Source organism: Mytilus californianus, unplaced genomic scaffold (assembly GCF_021869535.1).
Source record: "Mytilus californianus isolate M0D057914Y unplaced genomic scaffold, xbMytCali1.0.p SCAF_8, whole genome shotgun sequence".
NCBI classification, from domain to species: domain Eukaryota; kingdom Metazoa; phylum Mollusca; class Bivalvia; order Mytilida; family Mytilidae; genus Mytilus; species Mytilus californianus.
In genome coordinates this window covers 63,657,016-63,674,968 of record NW_026262734.1, presented here as the reverse complement: position 1 = coordinate 63,674,968, position 17,953 = coordinate 63,657,016, and the positions used below count along the sequence as shown (strand labels likewise).

Genomic DNA, 17,953 nt, shown 5'->3' with positions numbered 1-17,953 from the left:
AGAAGAAGATTTTTTTTGGTATCCTCAGAATGATATTTGAAATTGTTTACATGCCCCCCAGAAAATTTTGATACAAATGAAGCTAAATCCTGTGTTCTGGAGCATTTCCAGGGGGTTTTGAACATGTTTTGTTTCATGAAATTTCACTGGTTAATGCTAATAAAAAATACCAAAAAAAAAAAAAATTTCATATTTTATTCATCTATATTAAGAATGTGTTCGACTTATTTTGAAGACCCCTTTAGATCATTACTTCATCATCATCCTCATTTTACTTATCATTATTACTAGTGTCTTTAATGAAGATGGATAAGTTAGGGGTTTAAAAATACACCCACAAAAGAGGAAAGGTTTGCCCTTGCTGTTTTTTTGTCATAATTCTTCATCGACTCCTTCGAAATTCTTTTCCCTTGTTGTTTTAGTATATTTTTTTTTGCAAGACAAGATTTTATTCCTAAAAATCTGTATATTTTTACCAGAGACCAAGGAATTGTATAGCATACAAATCCTTGCAGAGACCTATAATTTTGTTTTTATGACAATAATTCAGTGATATTGTTTGACTCAAATTACATTTGAAATACAGCTTTTACCCCTCGAGAAAATTCCCAATTACTAAAAAAATGGCTTAAAATTCCTCCCAACAAGTTGTACATTTTTCCCAAACATTGATGGCATCGGTAGTATTGTATGTAAATTTCGTATTCATGTTATTATTTTGATATTATGAAAGCATTTTTGAGATCCTGGTTTCTGATTAGAATCATCACGGCGTTTGTAACACACGTGGTTTTCAATGTATTGTAACTTGTAACTTGTATTCCATATCTTCCTCCAATGAAGGAGAACTACAATCAATGAGTAATCCACCACCAGATTAAAAGTATTAAGTACCATCATTGTTTCCGTTTCTTTCCCCTCCCCAAAAAGTACCTTTCATGTTAAAAATGTCTCACAATCAAAATATACGTGAACAAACTGTACAATAAAGACAGCAAAGGTCAGCAAAAAATCTGGGATTTGTTGACAATTAAAATTTTGTGAAATTTCTAGTTTTGACTAGCCCGTCGGACTACTGTGATGAAAACTTTACTAGCCCTCCCTAATTTTTACTAGCCTCAGGCTAGCGGACTAGCGTTAGTGTCCAACCCTGCTTTATAGCTTGCTGTTCGGTGTGAGCCAAGGCTCTGTGTTGAAGGCCGTACTTTGACCTATATAATGGTTTACTTTCACAAATTGTGACTTGGATGGAGAGTTGTCTCATTGGCACTCATACCACATCTTCTTATATCTATTATATTAAATATTTTATCAGATCTCACAGAATATTGTGATTCATTACTTAAGGTGTAAAACACCAAAACATAGTACGTCACATCCAGTTTCACATTGAATGGTAAGAAAATTATCTATATCTGAGATAAAAAAAATAATTGTTGTGCATTAGTTCTTCCTCTTCTTTATATATTACTGTCCCATAAGGATGTCATGTTTTCCTGTAGACTTGCATGTTTTTTCTGGTGAGGCTAGCATGTTACAACATGACTCAGCTTGTCAGTCTAGTAACGAGCCTTTTTATGTCCTTTTCAACCTACCATCCTGAATATGTATGTTATGTTTGCCACTGGCATTATAAAGCACCCATCAACCAATCAATCCTAGAATTGGAGAAAGGGTAAAAGCTAACATTGATTACCAATCAATCAAATTGAGGACACGGTCAGTTGACTCCTGTCAGATAGACACAGATGTAGATTGATCAACATGTAGCAAAGAATTCCACTCAAACCATATAGTAAGAGGCACTCTAGAACTTGCAGTGAGGAGCTTTCTTTTAAAGTGGTCAGAGTTGTCTTTGAAGCTAATTAGATGCATATCTAAATGTTGTCTGAAAACTGGTATGACTTGTCTTTCATATGGTTCTAATCTTGTCTTTAATCCATGTTGTCCTGATTCCACTAGACCATAACATTGGCCGAAGTGTTTCCCAACATTCAACCTGTATATAATTCAGAATCTATAAAAACTGTTAACTAGGAATTTGCTGAATCCTCCCATTTTAGAAAACACAAAATTGCTTCATTGTACACCTGCAGAAAAAAGTGCTATACAGCATAGTTGGTGTTACATTAAGAAAATAATTGTAATATAAATAAAGTTAGATTTCTTACAATTCACATTCAGACTGTAGATTACCAGTGGGATCGGATCATTGGGTTGTATAGCACTTTTGATCTGAAATCAAATAAAGTATTACATGTATTTAACATACAGAATTTGTTATATAAAAAAAGATGTTGTATGAATTTGCCAATAAGACAACTCTCTCCAACACAGACCAAATGACATAGAAGTTTACAACCATATGTCACCGTACAGTCTTCAACAATGAGCAAGACTCATACCGCATAGACAGCTATAAAAGGCAAATGACAATAACAATTCAAATGAGAATACTAATGGCCTGATTTATGTCCAAAACAATTTACAAAAAACAAATATGATATACAGCAGCTAACGACAACCACTGAATTACAGGCTCCTAACTTGGGACAGGCACATACAGAATGTGGCAGGTTAAACTAGTTTGTTGTCTTCTTATTCAGAGGGACAACATTCATTCTCCTGAAAGTGAAATAACAATACCTGTATTTTACATGTTTTAGTCGTGTGAGTAAACAAAATTTCTTCATTAGGTTTTGAATTTCCAAACAATAAGGTTATGCCACTTTCTAATATCTTCACTGATTTCTTTTACACTGTAGGGTTCCAGTTAAAGTTATAGCTAAGGTTAGAGTTAGATTTAAAGGGTTAGGGGTTTTGGTTAGAATTTCACACTATAAAAATTATTTTCTGAAATAAAATTTTAGGCAATCTCACCATTCTGAAATTTTAAGAAACACTTATATGATATTATTATAGCTTGACAATGAAGCACAAAATGTATTAAGTGGATTTTTTTTCAAAGGTGATAACTCCAATAAGCAACCACCTTTGAAAGGAAAATAAAACTTATTAAATTTTATAAATCTTGTATTTAACCAATTCTGCTATATACACAGTTTCTGTCTACATACATGACATATTAAAGTTTATAGATAATATCCAAAGACATGAATATTAGTCAAACATTTGCCACTTCAGGTCGAAAGTCCAGCAACCATCTGGTTATCTGTAATATTTTAAAAGTTTTGGAGGAATTGAAAGTATAAGTAGAAAATGCAACAACCCCCACCCCTTTTGACTTTTTCTTTCTATTTCTCTTTTACATATTTTCAAGATATCTAACAATTACTTGCATTTTTCTCCTATGTATTTATCCCCCTCACAACACAATGCTGGGGACAATAGAAACACCAGGCATCCCTTCATGTGTCCGTCTATGTGTCTGTCTGTTCTAGTTTCCACTCACGTGTGTATATTCTTATGAAATTTATATCAAGGATTATATCAGCAATGTCTCAGACGAGTTAGAAAACCAGTGCTGATCAACTGTTTTTAAAGGAGTATGCCCCTTGGAAATATTATATGGAAAATTGCTTTGTATAAATGCTATGCATTTCTTGTAGGTTTGTTATGAAATTTATATCAAAGGTTTATATTAGGAATGACTAAAACAAATTTAATAATCAGCCTCGATCAGCTATTTTTAATGGAACTATAACCCTTAAGCTTACATTTCTCATCAGATTTTTATAAAATGTATATAAAAAGTTTATATCAAAATGTCTTAGAAGAGTTTGAAATTAATTGTCTATCAAGTATTTTTTCAGGATTTATGTCCCTTGGAAATGTAACTAATAGGAAATTGCAATGTAAGCAGTCTCACACCTATATTTCTTGTTGGATTTTGATGAAAACGGTTTATCATCAGCAAGATCTTGGAATAGTTTATAAATAAGTGCCAATCAATATTTTTGTACAGGAGTTATGCCCCTTGGAAATAGATACATTATATTGAGTATAACATTGTTGGCATTCTCATACCAATATTTCTTGTAAAATACTTTTGAAAAAATTTAAAAGAACCAAAAAGAATTTTTCAGACGTACCGTAATTGCCTTGGAGACATAAAGCATGTGCATCTAGAACAACAATTTTATACTAGCTATCCTAAGAATCATTCAGCCCAAGTTTGGTTGAAATAGATTCAGTGGTTTTAGAGATGAAGACTTTTAAAATGTTTATATAATTACAAAGGATGACAAGTGATGACAATAACTTGTATGGATGAGACATAAAAGCTAAACATGTAATGATTGTCTGTCTTTATTGGCATTGATGTTATGATTATAAAAGCACAGGTGCACAATTAAGTTATTGACCTCCAATCAACTGATAATTGTCCCAGGTAAAATTTTAAAGAGATTATCACTTGATAATTGTCTTTACAGTGAAAAAATAGCTGACATATCACATTGACATATCACATTGACATATCTAAATATCTAAATATGATTAATGCAATTAAATCGTGTTGGTATTTGACGGTTTGAGAAAACTTCGGAGTGAGTTCTTTGTATATTTTTAAATAAAAGAAGAACTTCTACATGGGACAGAGATACTCCCATTGGTAAACATACAGCAAATTCAGCAATTTTTTCCATTGATAAAGGAACATAACTCTAGAGAACAGTGAAAGTTACGCCACCAAAATTCAAACTTGATCTGTGTTTGGTGGTAATAAGTATTGTGTATACGTTTCATACCATTTGGTTGAGGCAAAGTAAAGTTGGAGTGCAGTAACGACAAATTCAGTAATTTTTCCATTTATAAACAGAAATTTTGCACAGCTATGGTTTTTATTATATGCCTTACAATACGAATTCTGTGTTGAAATTATGATATATTAAAATCCAGAGTACTGACATAAGACAATATTCACAATCTGTACAATCAATTATTTTTACTTTTAGGTCAATGGTCAAGGTCACATGAATGTCTTTTTAATAAATGTTATAACTTATTACTGTCAAGTGACTGACCAAATGTGAAGTAGTTATGTGAGGTGGTTCCTGAGATAAAATGAGAACAACAGGTTGAACAATTTCATACGTCTGCAGCGCTTTTCTGGATTAACTTCATCAGGAACGCTCAAAGCCTATGATTTGAAAGCCGAGGATGTATAAGTACCAAAACAGTTGAAGAGCTTTATGACAAAAATACCTAAAAAAATAGCCAAATCCATCTAAGGTCAACTTTGCCTGAGGGAGTTGAAATCTTAGTTTCTTTATAATTTCAAAATTTATAAAAGGATACGTTTAGAAAGGTTTGTTATAAATCATGTCAGTTCCGAAGTACTGACTACTGAGCTGATGATACCCTCGGGGACTAATAGTCCACCAGCAGAGGTGTCGACCCAGTGTTGTAAAAAATGAAAACACCACGTTAAATAATTTCCTGAAAGTGTGAAGAAAATATTTGTTTGTAGAATTGACAGATGGACGGACCACCAAGGTGAATGCAATATAGCGCCAATTTTTACAGCTGGGGTATAATTTTCAGTTAATTAGAATCATTGCCTTTTAAGGTGCAGCATTCCACAAAAAGTTACTGAACTGAGACAGTTCCATGTAGTACATGCTGTACAACTGTTGATACTGGTTTTTTTTTTGTATTTTCACTTCGTTTTGACATTCAACATGTTCAATATGTACAGTAATCATTTAATTACCTTGTATTATATGACTGCTAACCACAATCAGGAATGGAGGTAAATACTTCATGTCTAACAAATATCTGAAAAATATATTGTTAAACAAATATCTGAAAAATATATTGTTAAATAAAAATAAACTATTTATCTAATCCATAAATTTATTTCGATGTATATGCTTCCTACATAAAGGAAATGATCTCTTTTGATGAGCAATGCATTTGATAACACATCATTTGAAGCTCGATAAAAAACTTCACGAAACTGAGAAAAAAGGGGGAAAATGTTTATATAGATGACATTCATGCGTGATAGAATATCTGTTTATTAACAGGAAAGTGATGAGCAATGGATGTGGAAAAAACATCACAAAGTAAAGCATGCTCACATGATCCGGTTTATCTAACAATAGACCATATGTCCAGTAAAACTCAATATGGACCAACTCCAAATGTCCAGTAAAACTAAGAATGGACCAAATGTCCAGTAAAACTTGGAATGAACCACATGTCCAGTTAATCTTAGAATAGACCAAATGTCCAGTAAAACTCAGAATGGACCAAAAATTCAGAAAAATTTAGAATGGACCAAATATCCAGTAAATTTTAGAATGGACCAAATGTCCAGTAAATCTTAGAATGAACCAAATGTCCAGTAAAACTCAGAATGAACCACATGTCCAGTTGATCTTAGAATAGACCAAATATCCAGTAAAACTCAGAATGGACAAAATATTCAGTAAAACAAAGAATGGACCAACTCCAAATGACCAATAAAACTTATAATGGACCAAATATCCAGTAAATTTAAGAATGAACCACATGTACAGTAAAACTTTGAATGAACCAAATGTACAGTAAAGCTAAGAATGGACCAAATGTCCAGTAAAACTTTGAATAGACCAATTCCAAATGTCCAGTAAAACTTAGAATGAACCAAATGTCCAGTAAAGCTAAGAATGGACCAATTCCAAATGTCCAGTAAAACTTTGAATGAACCAAATGTCCAGTAAAACTAAGAATGAACCAAATGTCCAGTATAACTTAGAATGGACCAATTCCAAATGTCCAGTAAAACTTAGAATGAACCAAATGTCCAGTAAAGCTAAGAATGGACCAATTCCAAATGTCCAGGAAACTTTGAATGAACCAAATGTCCAGTAAAACTAAGAATGGACCAAATACCCAGTATAACTTAGAATGGACCAATTCCAAATGTCAAGTAAAACTTAGAATGAACCAAATGTCCAGTAAAACTAAGAATGGACCAAATGTCCAGTAAAACTTAGAATGGGCCAATTCCAAATGACCAATAAAACTTATAATGGACCAAATATCCAGTAAATTTAAGAAAAAACCACATGTACAGTAAAACTTTGAATGAACCAAATGTACAGTAAAACTAAGAATGGACCAAATGTCCAGTAAAACTTTGAATAGACCAATTCCAAATGTCCAGTAAAACTAAGAATGAACCACATGTCCAGTAAAGCTAAGAATGGACCAATTCCAAATATCCAGTAAAACTTTGAATGAACCAAATGTCCAGTAAAACTAAGAATGGACCAAATACCCAGTATAACTTAGAATGGACCAATTCCAAACGTCCAGTATAACTTAGAATGGACCAATTCCAAACGTCCAGTAAAACTTAGAATGAACCAAATGTCCAGTAAAGCTAAGAATGGACCAATTCCAAATGTCCAGGAAACTTTGAATGAACCAAATGTCCAGTAAAACTAAGAATGGACCAAATACCCAGTATAACTTAGAATGGACCAATTCCAAATGTCCAGTAAAACTTAGAATGAACCAAATGTCCAGTAAAACTAAGAATGGAACCAAATGTCCAGTAAAACTTAGAATGGACCCAATCCAAATGTCCAGTAAAACTTAGAATGGACCCATTCCAAATGTCCAGTAAAACTTAGAATGGACCAATTCCAAATGTCCAGTAATACTTTGAATGAACCAAATGTCCAGTAAAACTAAGAATGGACCAAATGTCCAGTATAACTTAGAATGATCCAATTCCAAATGTCCAGTAAAACTTAGAATGAACCAAATGTCCAGTAAAACTAAGAATGGACCAAATGTCCAGTAAAACTTAGAATGGACCAATTCCAAATGTCCAGTAAAACTTAGAATGGACCAATTCCAAATGTCCAGTAAAACTTAGAATGAACCAAATGTCCAGTAAAACTAAGAATGGACCAATTCCAAATGTCCAGTAAAACTTTGAATGGATCAAATGTCCATTAAAACTCAGAAGTGACCAAATGTCTGGTTAAACTCAGAACTTGGATATCAATGCCTTAGAGGAGCAGGGACTGTTTACATTTCTTAGCTGAACTCTGTTTTTTTGGGTAGGGTTCATGTTGCTCAATCTTCCGTTTTTGTAGATAGTTTTTTATCTTCAGTTTTTGTAGATGGTTTTTTTTATCTTCAGTTTTTTGTAGATGGTTTTTTTATCTTCAGTTTTTGTAGAGGGTTTTTTTAATACCAGTTTGTCCTTTGACCATAAATTTGTCTATTTTTCTTAACATTTTTGTTAGCACACTTGGTATCTGCTTATTTTTTGAGTATGGGAATACAAAATAACAGATTTGTCACAACCTACTCAAATGTATCTATTAGTGTTGTCAAATTGAACAGTTTTGCCTAACCGGTTACTCAGATAATCTTTTAAACCGATTAACGGGTAGTTTAGGAGATGCGTAAAGGTCTTATCTTCAGTACTTTACAAATGCAAGGTTTTATGATACGATGAATTGAAGTTTATCTATGGGTATTGTAAGGCTTTGCTTAGCGGATAAGTTTTTCTTTTAAAAATCCAATAATAATATGACTACTATTGCGTTTGTATTAACTTCAGATAGAGAAAATTAAAATCTTCTTGATCTTGGCGAATTGACAAATAGATATTAAAGAAGATGTGGTATGAGTGCCAATGAGACAACTCTCCATCCAAGTCAAAATTTATAAATGTAAACCATTATAGGTCAAAGTACGGTCTTCAACACGGAGCCTTGGCTCACACCGAACAGTAAGCTATAAAGGGCCCCAAAAATTACTAGTGTAAAACCATTCAAACGGGAAAACCAACTGTCTAATCTATATAAAAAACGAGAAAGGAGAAACACTTATGAACCACATCAACAAATGACAACTACTGAACATCAGATTCCTGACTTAAGACAGGTGCAAACAAATGCAGCGGGTTTAAATGTTTTAATGGTACCAAACCTTCACCCTTTTTCTGAAACAATAGTGTAACATCACAACATAGAAAGGCACACTATAAAATAGTCTAGATCTGAAACCGAGGATTGTTTCATTTATTCTGGTGTCTCTGAAAATTCTGTGGAGTGTTTCAATTTGAGATTATTAAGCTTGTTACTAGTACCACCCAGTATATATATACATTAATTCCATTTTTGAATCGGCATTCAGTTTAAAGTATGAGAAAGCCTAGGACAATGGAAATGTTATATTTACATGTAGGTTTACGCAATATTACCTATAATAAATCGAAGTGAAATTTTGAAGTAAATCGTAATATTAAATCAGCTTATAACTGTTCAAAATGCATATATGCTAATTATGTTTACTTAAGATCTTGCCCCGAGCTGATAGACAAGTTTTCTTTGTGCTAATTAATTTTGTAAAATTGGAATGTTTTCGAGGTTAACAATAGTAATCAAAGTACTGGACAATTGATCTGTTAAATTTAAAGTAGCACGATGATGATTTTAAAATTCAACAATACACATTTATATCAAATCTATTAAAATTGAAAAAAAGGTCCGGTTAACAGGTTAGCATTTCTGGTATTCGATATTAGGTCCTTCGGGTCCTAACCGATTAACCGTTGACAACACTAGTATCTGTATGTCAATAAAAGTATTAGCTTCCATCAAAGCTTACCAGACATTGGACAATAATTCTTTTGCTATCATTTATTGAGGTCCTGGTAAAGATAGCTGTATTTATTGATGATGTAACTATATTACGAACCGTTCTCATTTTCATTTGAAAGGGAATGCTTCCTGATGAACAAAAAGATAAGCTTCTAACATGTCTAAAGTCAGGCAAACTTTTAAGAAAATATTTTTTTTAAATTACTTACTTCCAATATACAGATATAGGTTGTTTCTCATATTAGTGTCTGCAAAAAAAGAAAAACCTTTTATCTACGTGATTTCATGATTTCAAATGTATTCCATAAAAATTCTTGCTTCCAAAAATATAAATTGTAAATATATTTTTGCAGTTTTCAGGAATGTGTAATTTATCCTGGTAAAAATGAAAATATCTTGCCAGGTGATCTTTTGGTAATCAATACAAAACTATCAAGATGTTTACATTAAATGTCATAATTAAAGTGTATTATAAAACCACTTTGAATTTCAAGGTTTCTTCACTTATGTCTCAATGCTTCAATTCCAGTATGGCTATGTATGACCATAAACTTCATTCCAACATACACCTGTAATTAACCACAAAATAATTTGTTTCCAATTAAGTTATTTAGATATATTCTTCAAAAGATAGAAGCCCATAAAAGTTATCATTTAACATGTTACAAATTATTCAATAATTAAAATCTTTGAAAGATTCATGTCCATTTCTGTAATGACATTTCAGATGCAAATGACTGTAACCTATGTATAACTGATAAATTATTAATTCATGCATTTTGTTACCTTAAATTACTTAAAAGTTTTACTAAATTCATAAATAAGATTTCACAATAGATTTGGTTTGGAAGTTTTGCAGTACCTGTAGTATTCTTATGACTTTAACAGGATATCACATCCTTATTTGGGTCATCAATGCTCTTCAACTTTACACTTCATTTGGCCTTTTTAACTTTTTGATTTCGACCGTCACTGATGATTCTTTTGTTGAAAAAGTTGTGTGTCTGATGCACACCACATTCAGTTCTGCCAACTTTTAATAATGCAAAAGCGTGAGATTTGGCCAAAATCGTAAAGATCAAAGAGAAAAAACAATAGATCAAAGGAAAATGCCCCCAAATAAGCATGAAAATGCGTGAGTCTCAGGCTAAATGCATGAGACTTGGCAGCCCTGCACATTAATCATGTTAATCCTGGTATCTTACATGTCTAAGTATGATGAGTTTTTTTACAGTAATAAATTTAGATCCATGTAAACTTATTGATCCTTCAATTAAACTTATTCTTAAAGAATATGAATCTAATATTGTAATAAGATCTTTGAATATTGTTTTATTGGTACAAACATTGATATTGTTCTTGACTAATAATAATATTAAAAGATGACTAAAATTGAATTGCTGTAGTGATGAAAACGTATGGTCCTTCATAATATCAATATTATGAACCGATATATTGGCATTGCACAAGGTGGTCCGAGGACACAGTTATTGTCCTTTTGGTTTTCTTTATGTCTACAAATATAGTCCCTTGTGTGAACAGTGTATAACTTTCAAATTTTTTTCATACACTTTTCCAATTTATTTCTTGATATTTTATGCATGAAATATTAAGTAAGGGGATGAAATTACATGTTTATAAAATTTGGGTGCTGAATTTTTATGTTAAGTAGTGATTAGGTCCAGTTAAAAAAGGTAAAAAATTAGTATGTCTGAAGCTGTCAAACTGAATTTTAGACCCCCTGAACATAGAATTGTCCATATTTAGAGTTAGAGCCGGTAGACTTTTTTTAATTTGAATTTATTGTCTAAAAGAAATGCATTACAAAATAACTGTGTTCTCGGGCCAGGTCATGCCTTTCTCAGACTGTCAAATTTTTGACATCTTAACACTAAATCTGTTGGATGTGTATAAACTGATTGATACTTTTGTTTGGATTGATTGATTGTTGGTTGCTTAACGTCCAGTGGCAAATATTTCATGCATATTCAGGACGAGAACAAATTAACAATATATACAATAGGTAGGTTCTGTAATAGGGGCTTCCGGGATTAAGGTTGGAGAAATTTAGACTGCCACGGGAAATGAGGGTATATTTGGATAGGGACAGAAATTTAGCCTTGTAACATGTCACCTACGGACCCCTCAAAGAGTTGTTGCAAGGGTTCTTAATGTGCAAAGAGCGTGGCACTCTCTTTACACAAGGCATCGGATTTAACGTCCCCATTCTGACCAGACGTGGATTACTTTTGTTTGTTTTTTTTTTTACTTTTGTTTGGAAAAACATGATTGATTCATTAGTTGTCATTGGCTTTGAACTAGCTTTCAGTAACTGTATGTTCTCTTACATTGGTACTTTGTGTCTTTTGTCTTTAAGTTAAGGTTTTTTTGTGCTTCATGCCAACCTGATGTTTCTGGTTTGAACCTTTTCACCTTTTGTCAAAACCAGGCCCTTTATAGCTGACTCAATTTACTGCATGGGTTATGCTCATTGTTTGTTGCCATATTTGGCAATCTATAGTTGCTAAAATCCAAGTCATTTGAACTTTAGTTGATAGTTGTCTTACTGGCAGTCAATACCAAATCTTATTACTATCTATTACATTGGTTGCAATGAATTGCCGTGATTTCCCAGTGAATTAAAAACCGATAATTTCACATGTGAAATAAATTCAGTTATTTCACTCCTCTGACGTCATAAAACAATAGGTGTTGTCAAGACGTTGTCAATAACATCGCATCAAAGCAAATGGTGAATGCGTAAAAAAGATATAGTTCCTTACATTTTCTACTTTAATATTATTAAAAAGCCTATTGTCAACATAATAAAAAGAATAACTAATCAAAGAATTAAAATATCAAAAAATATTCAACTCGTGACCGAACAACACTGATAATTAACTCAGGCGCTACGCACATTTGCGAATTAATGTGTTGTTCGGTCACTCGTTGAATATTTTTCTATATTTGAATTCTTCGATTAGTTATTCTATTTAAGGAATGAAGCGATAACATCAAAAATGTGGTGCACACTGAATAACCCGCGTAGCGGGTTATTTTAAAGTGTGCACCACATTTTTTATGTTATTTCGAATAGACAGAAAAAATATTAGTCATTTCTTATAATTTAATTCTAAATGCCATTTTAAACTGGAGTAAACCATGAAAAAACGTTGATGACGTCCGGTCACATGACAAAATTATGTCTATGAGCTGATAAACAAAACAATGTCAGCCAATCAGAAGACGCGTTACATCCAAAATTAAATTATAAATATATAACAATAGATGACAATTTTAAGATAGTAAGCTGCCATTTAAACTTTGTTATAAAAATAGTCTTACCTTCCTTCATTGATATTTATAACTACTGTAAAATAACCATCTCAATTGTTCTCCATTGGTTGGTGCACATTTCTGCTGAAAAATCCAAACATTTTATCAACTTTTAATATTTTAAGTTACACACATGTTGCTCGCTGCTCAAGACATTAACCCAAATTTAAGTTTCTTAAACCAATGCATGCACATAACCTAAAACTAAGTCCTTTACACACATTTTTTACATTTATTATGATTATCTATAACATATTATCAACAAATAATATTTCACTCAGTGATCATTGATCACAAGCTAATTTTTGAGTTTGTTGCCTGACCCTGACATTGATAAACAATCAACACAGAGCATATGGACCACATGAAAAATAAGTGAATTGTTGCAGCCATAATAGTTTTTTTTTTATATTTCCCATGTGATCCCATTACATTTTAGTTAATTAAACTTTTCCTTAACAGTAATTCTGGATATAACAACACATAAATAATTTAAGGTTCTCAAATTTTCAAATGTTCACTTAATTATCATTTTAGTTGAGTCTTTCATTGTTTTAAAATAGATCAAAGACTCAAATGGCAGGGTTGCACATAATGTTTCTTATATAAACAATGGAGAATGCCCTATACAGAACACAAATTAAAAAAGCCACTTTTCCCCATGGCCAACTGCCCTTTTAAACTACATCAACATATATGTATACTATAAGCCAGTTTTGGACACCAAAAATCAATATTTCAGGGGAAGATTGTCAAAAATATCAGAGTAGATAGATCTTATCATGTTGATCATTTTTGCAGTTTGCACTTTTCAGTTTTGAGCTAGCTCATTTTTTAAAAATATTTAACAGCTGAAAAATGTAAAAATTGGAAAATATTACATTTCAGGGGCAATAACACAAAAAAACCAGGTCTACAGATTTTTCTGAAATCTTTAAGGTAAATAGATCTTGTCGCGTGATATCATTTTCAAAATTAGCTGCTATATTTTTCAGGATAACAGCCAAAAACTGCAAAAAAATTTGTTTTCATGGGAAATAACTCCAAACAAGTTGACAGACTTTTCTTTAATTTTCAGAAATTTCATGTTGAACCTTTTTGCAATTTAGACTTTTAAACTAGCTCCTACATTTTTCACGATAATAGCCAAAAAAATGCCAAAAAAAATGTTATTTCAAGGGCAATAACTCCACAACAGCTAGATCAACAGATTTTTCTGTATTTTTTAGGGAAAATAAATCTTGTGTTGAACTTTTATACAATTTGCAATTTTTATCTAGCTCCTTAAGTTTTCAGGGACAATAACTCCAAAACAAATAGAGATTTTTCTTCAATTTTCAGGGTGGATACATCTTGTCATCATGATCATTTTTGCAATAACACTTTAAACCTAGCTTATACATGTATAATTTTTGAAACAATGGCAAGGAAATACCCAAGAAAAACTGTTGACACAGAGATATATGTCTCGCCTGTTAGCTTAAAATTCAGAAAAAGACAATCTAATGGACAGCAACATTGCTAATTACTTCAAAGTTGCTGGACAATGAACTAATGAACAGGGCATCAAAAGGACAACACACTAAGATGTAGACAGTAATGTACCTTTATAGAACATTTTGTTGTCTATTGTCATGATTGTATAAGTAGTTCTTAATAAACTAACTTAAGCAGAAAACTAAACATTGATAATTGCTAATTAATTGAAAGTCACTGGACCATGACCTAGGGGATAGGGCCTTAATAAAACAGTCTTCAAACTGATATGTGCTGAAAGTAATGCAGCTTTATAGAAATTATCATTGATCTATCACAAGTACATGTAGTTTCTATCAAACTGACTTAAACAGAAAACGTAACATTGAAAATTGCTAATTAAATGAAAGTGATCACTGGAGGGTGTCCTAGGGGGTAGGGCCTCAAAATAGTTGTTAAACTGATATGTACTGATAGTACCGGTAATGCAACTTCATACAAAATATAATTGATCTATCACAAGTAGTTCTTATCAATCTAACTTCAGCAGAAAATTTAACAATGTCTTTGTCACTGGAAAAGAAATATCATACCTATGTCTCGCCTTTCTCAACTTTCGTCACAGACAAGATAAAAAATAAATAAAAATAAACAATTAAGGGTCAATAACTCTTAAAAAGGTTGACAGTTTTTTTCCAAAATTTTCTAGGCAGAGAGAACTTGCTGAAAACTTATTGAACAGACCATTTTTAACTTATCAGTTTTCTCTTATCATGCTAATTGTATCAATTTTAGAGATATTAGCCAAAACTGTAGTTTAACCACTATGTTCTATACTGGAAATGGTGGCCAATTTTGTTGGTTGATCAACCTGAACAAAAATCACAAACTTTATAGTATGCATCCTATAGATGAAGCAGACTCACTTTGGTTTCATTCCAATGAGCAGTTTAAGAGCAGGAGATTTTTAAAGAAAAGTTTAAGGATGATGGAAGACAGACGACAGGCGGACTGACTACAGACAAGAGAGATGGCAAAAGGTCACAAGGCACTTCTGGCCAGGTCAGCTAGAAAGTAATCCATTCAGGTCAGAGATTTGTCATCAAAATAAATTTATCAATTGTGTTAATTCATTAATATTTTTTTTTTTAATAACATACATAATTTTTACTTTCACAGTTTTTTAGTTCTGGTAAACTTTGAGTTGCCAATTAGACAACTTTCCACCAGAGACCAATTAAATGACCTAGAAGAGAAGTGAGAAACTTGTCTTTCAATAAATTTCAAAAGTGGATCAAGAATTTCCAAGAACTATTTTTTAGACTCTGGCAATTAAAAGCATTAAATCAAACAATAAATAATTTTATATGAAAATGATAAAATTCTCAGTGAATAAATTTTTCATAATTGAGCTAAAGATATAGGAGACAAAAACATTAAAATAGACAAAAATCACCCAAGTATAATAAAAATCGAAGAAAATAAAACTGATCATAATGAGTTGAATTTTAAACCTGTAACAGAAGAGTTTGTGAGTAAACAAATAAATAGTTTAAATATAAGAAAAGCTGGATATGACAATATTTCACCAAAAATTATAAAAAGGGCACAACCAGTAATATCATATCCTATTAAAATTTTAGTTAATAAATCAATTGAAAGTTCAATTTTTCCAAATAATCTTAAAGCAGCTCAGGTATCCCCACTTTTTAAAAAGAATAACTCTAAATGAAGAAAACTATAGACCGGTAAGTGTGTTACCATGTATTTCCAAAATTTATGAAAGCGCTATACATGATCATGTTGATGATCAACTAACATGACTAATGGAATTCTTAAATAAACATTTTCATCCTCTTCTTTCAGCATTTAGGTCAGGTTTTGGTTGCCAAACAGCACTTAATAAAATAATAGAAGACTGGAAAAAAGCTCTGGACGACAACAAATTTATTGCTACAATTTTGATGGATCTATCTAAAGCATTTGATTGTTTACCGCACGGTTTACTTTTACTAAAATTGGAAGCATATGGTCTAAAAATTCTCTAAAATTATTTCAAAGTTATTTAGAAAACAGAAAACAACTTATTAAAGTTGGAAGTTCTTACAGTGAATGGGATCGTAAGTTTAAAGATGTACCACAAGGGTCAATTCTTGATCCAGTTGTTTTCAATGTCTTCATAAATGACATATTTCATTTTGTACAAAATAGCACCATTTATAATTATGCTCATGATAACACTGTATCATATAGTGATCATGATATAGATAAAGTTGTTGAAAGTTTAGAAACTGATAGTTTAAATCTAATATTGGTTTTCTATAAATTTAATGAAGGCTAATCCTGACAAATTCCAGGCTATAGCCAAATGTTGGGAAAAAACAAATAAACATAATTTGATAATTAATTTAAATGGAAACAAAATTTCTCGTGAAGAAAATGTTAAACTTCTTGGAATAACTATAGATTCGGACTTAAACTTTAACACTCATATACCTGAAATATGTAAAAAGGCATCAAGACAATTAAATATTCTAAAACGAATGGGTAAATATTCAAACAGGCTTGTTAGGTTAACAGCATACTACTCATTCATTCTTTCGAATTTTAACTATTGTCCAGTAATTTGGCACTACTGTAGCCAAAAAAATTCTTTTAAAAAAGAAAAAATTCAAGAAAGAGCTCTTAGATTCATCTATGAAGATTATGATAGTTCATCATGTTCATACAAAAAAACTGCTAGAAAAGTCAAAACTACCTTCTTTAAAAATAAGAAGAATAAAAACTATTGCCACAGAAACTTTTAAAATAATTCACAAAAAAAGTCCAAGCTATCTTCATGATTTAATTGATATCAAAATTAATAAGTATGATTTCAAAGATCACAGGAACAGCAGTGCTCCAGAGTCAGAACTACCAGGTATGGTTTAAGATCGTTTCGCTATAATGCTGCACAAATCTGGTCAGGAATGAGCTGCCGAACCATTGTCGAATGGAAACATCTTTTGACCAATTCAAAAAATTGGTACAAACATGGGATCCAAATAACAGCATATGCCAGTGCAGTGCATGCATATAGTGTTTTAGGCCTGTGCTTTTTTTTTTTTTTTTTGTGTGACTATTTGATTTGTGCTTATAATTCTTAACTCGTGCTATGTTTTAAGATATACTTTATTTTGCATACTATGCTTTTAACTTTTATATGTCATCTATGGTATCTTACTATGCACTGTATGTTTAAAATTGTGTTGTTTTCATGACTTTTGTATGTGTGTATATAATTTTGTTATTCAGACGATTTGAAAAGCTCACTAGAGCTTGTGTTTATGTAGTTTATTGAATATCGACTTTAAATAAAACTTTGAATTGAATTGTATGACTCTAAGATCCAGATACTTTTCATTTTTAGCTCCCCGATTATTAATTTATGGTTAATCCAGACTCTTTGTAACTAGTCCAAATAATTATGACGTCTTGGAAGGCTATTTTAAATTTTTGCTTTGACGCCTTCCTGCGACGTAAGGCGTCAAAGAAAAAAATATAATAGCCTTTCAAGATGTCATAAT

The 17,953-nt window shown here is 31.7% G+C and overlaps 2 protein-coding genes across 2 annotated transcripts in view; both read right to left on the bottom strand.

The window, feature by feature from the left end:
* LOC127712829 (ankyrin-2-like) overlaps window positions 1-17,953 on the bottom strand; it is an 88,471-nt gene that overhangs the window by 41,262 nt on the left and 29,256 nt on the right. The gene's annotated exons all lie outside the window — the stretch shown is intronic.
* LOC127712830 (uncharacterized) overlaps window positions 1-17,953 on the bottom strand; it is a 270,720-nt gene that overhangs the window by 249,327 nt on the left and 3,440 nt on the right. The window contains exon 2 of the mRNA XM_052219437.1: window positions 12,921-12,995. The gene's annotated coding sequence lies outside the window, so the exon portion shown is untranslated. The remainder of the gene's footprint in view (window positions 1-12,920; window positions 12,996-17,953) is intronic.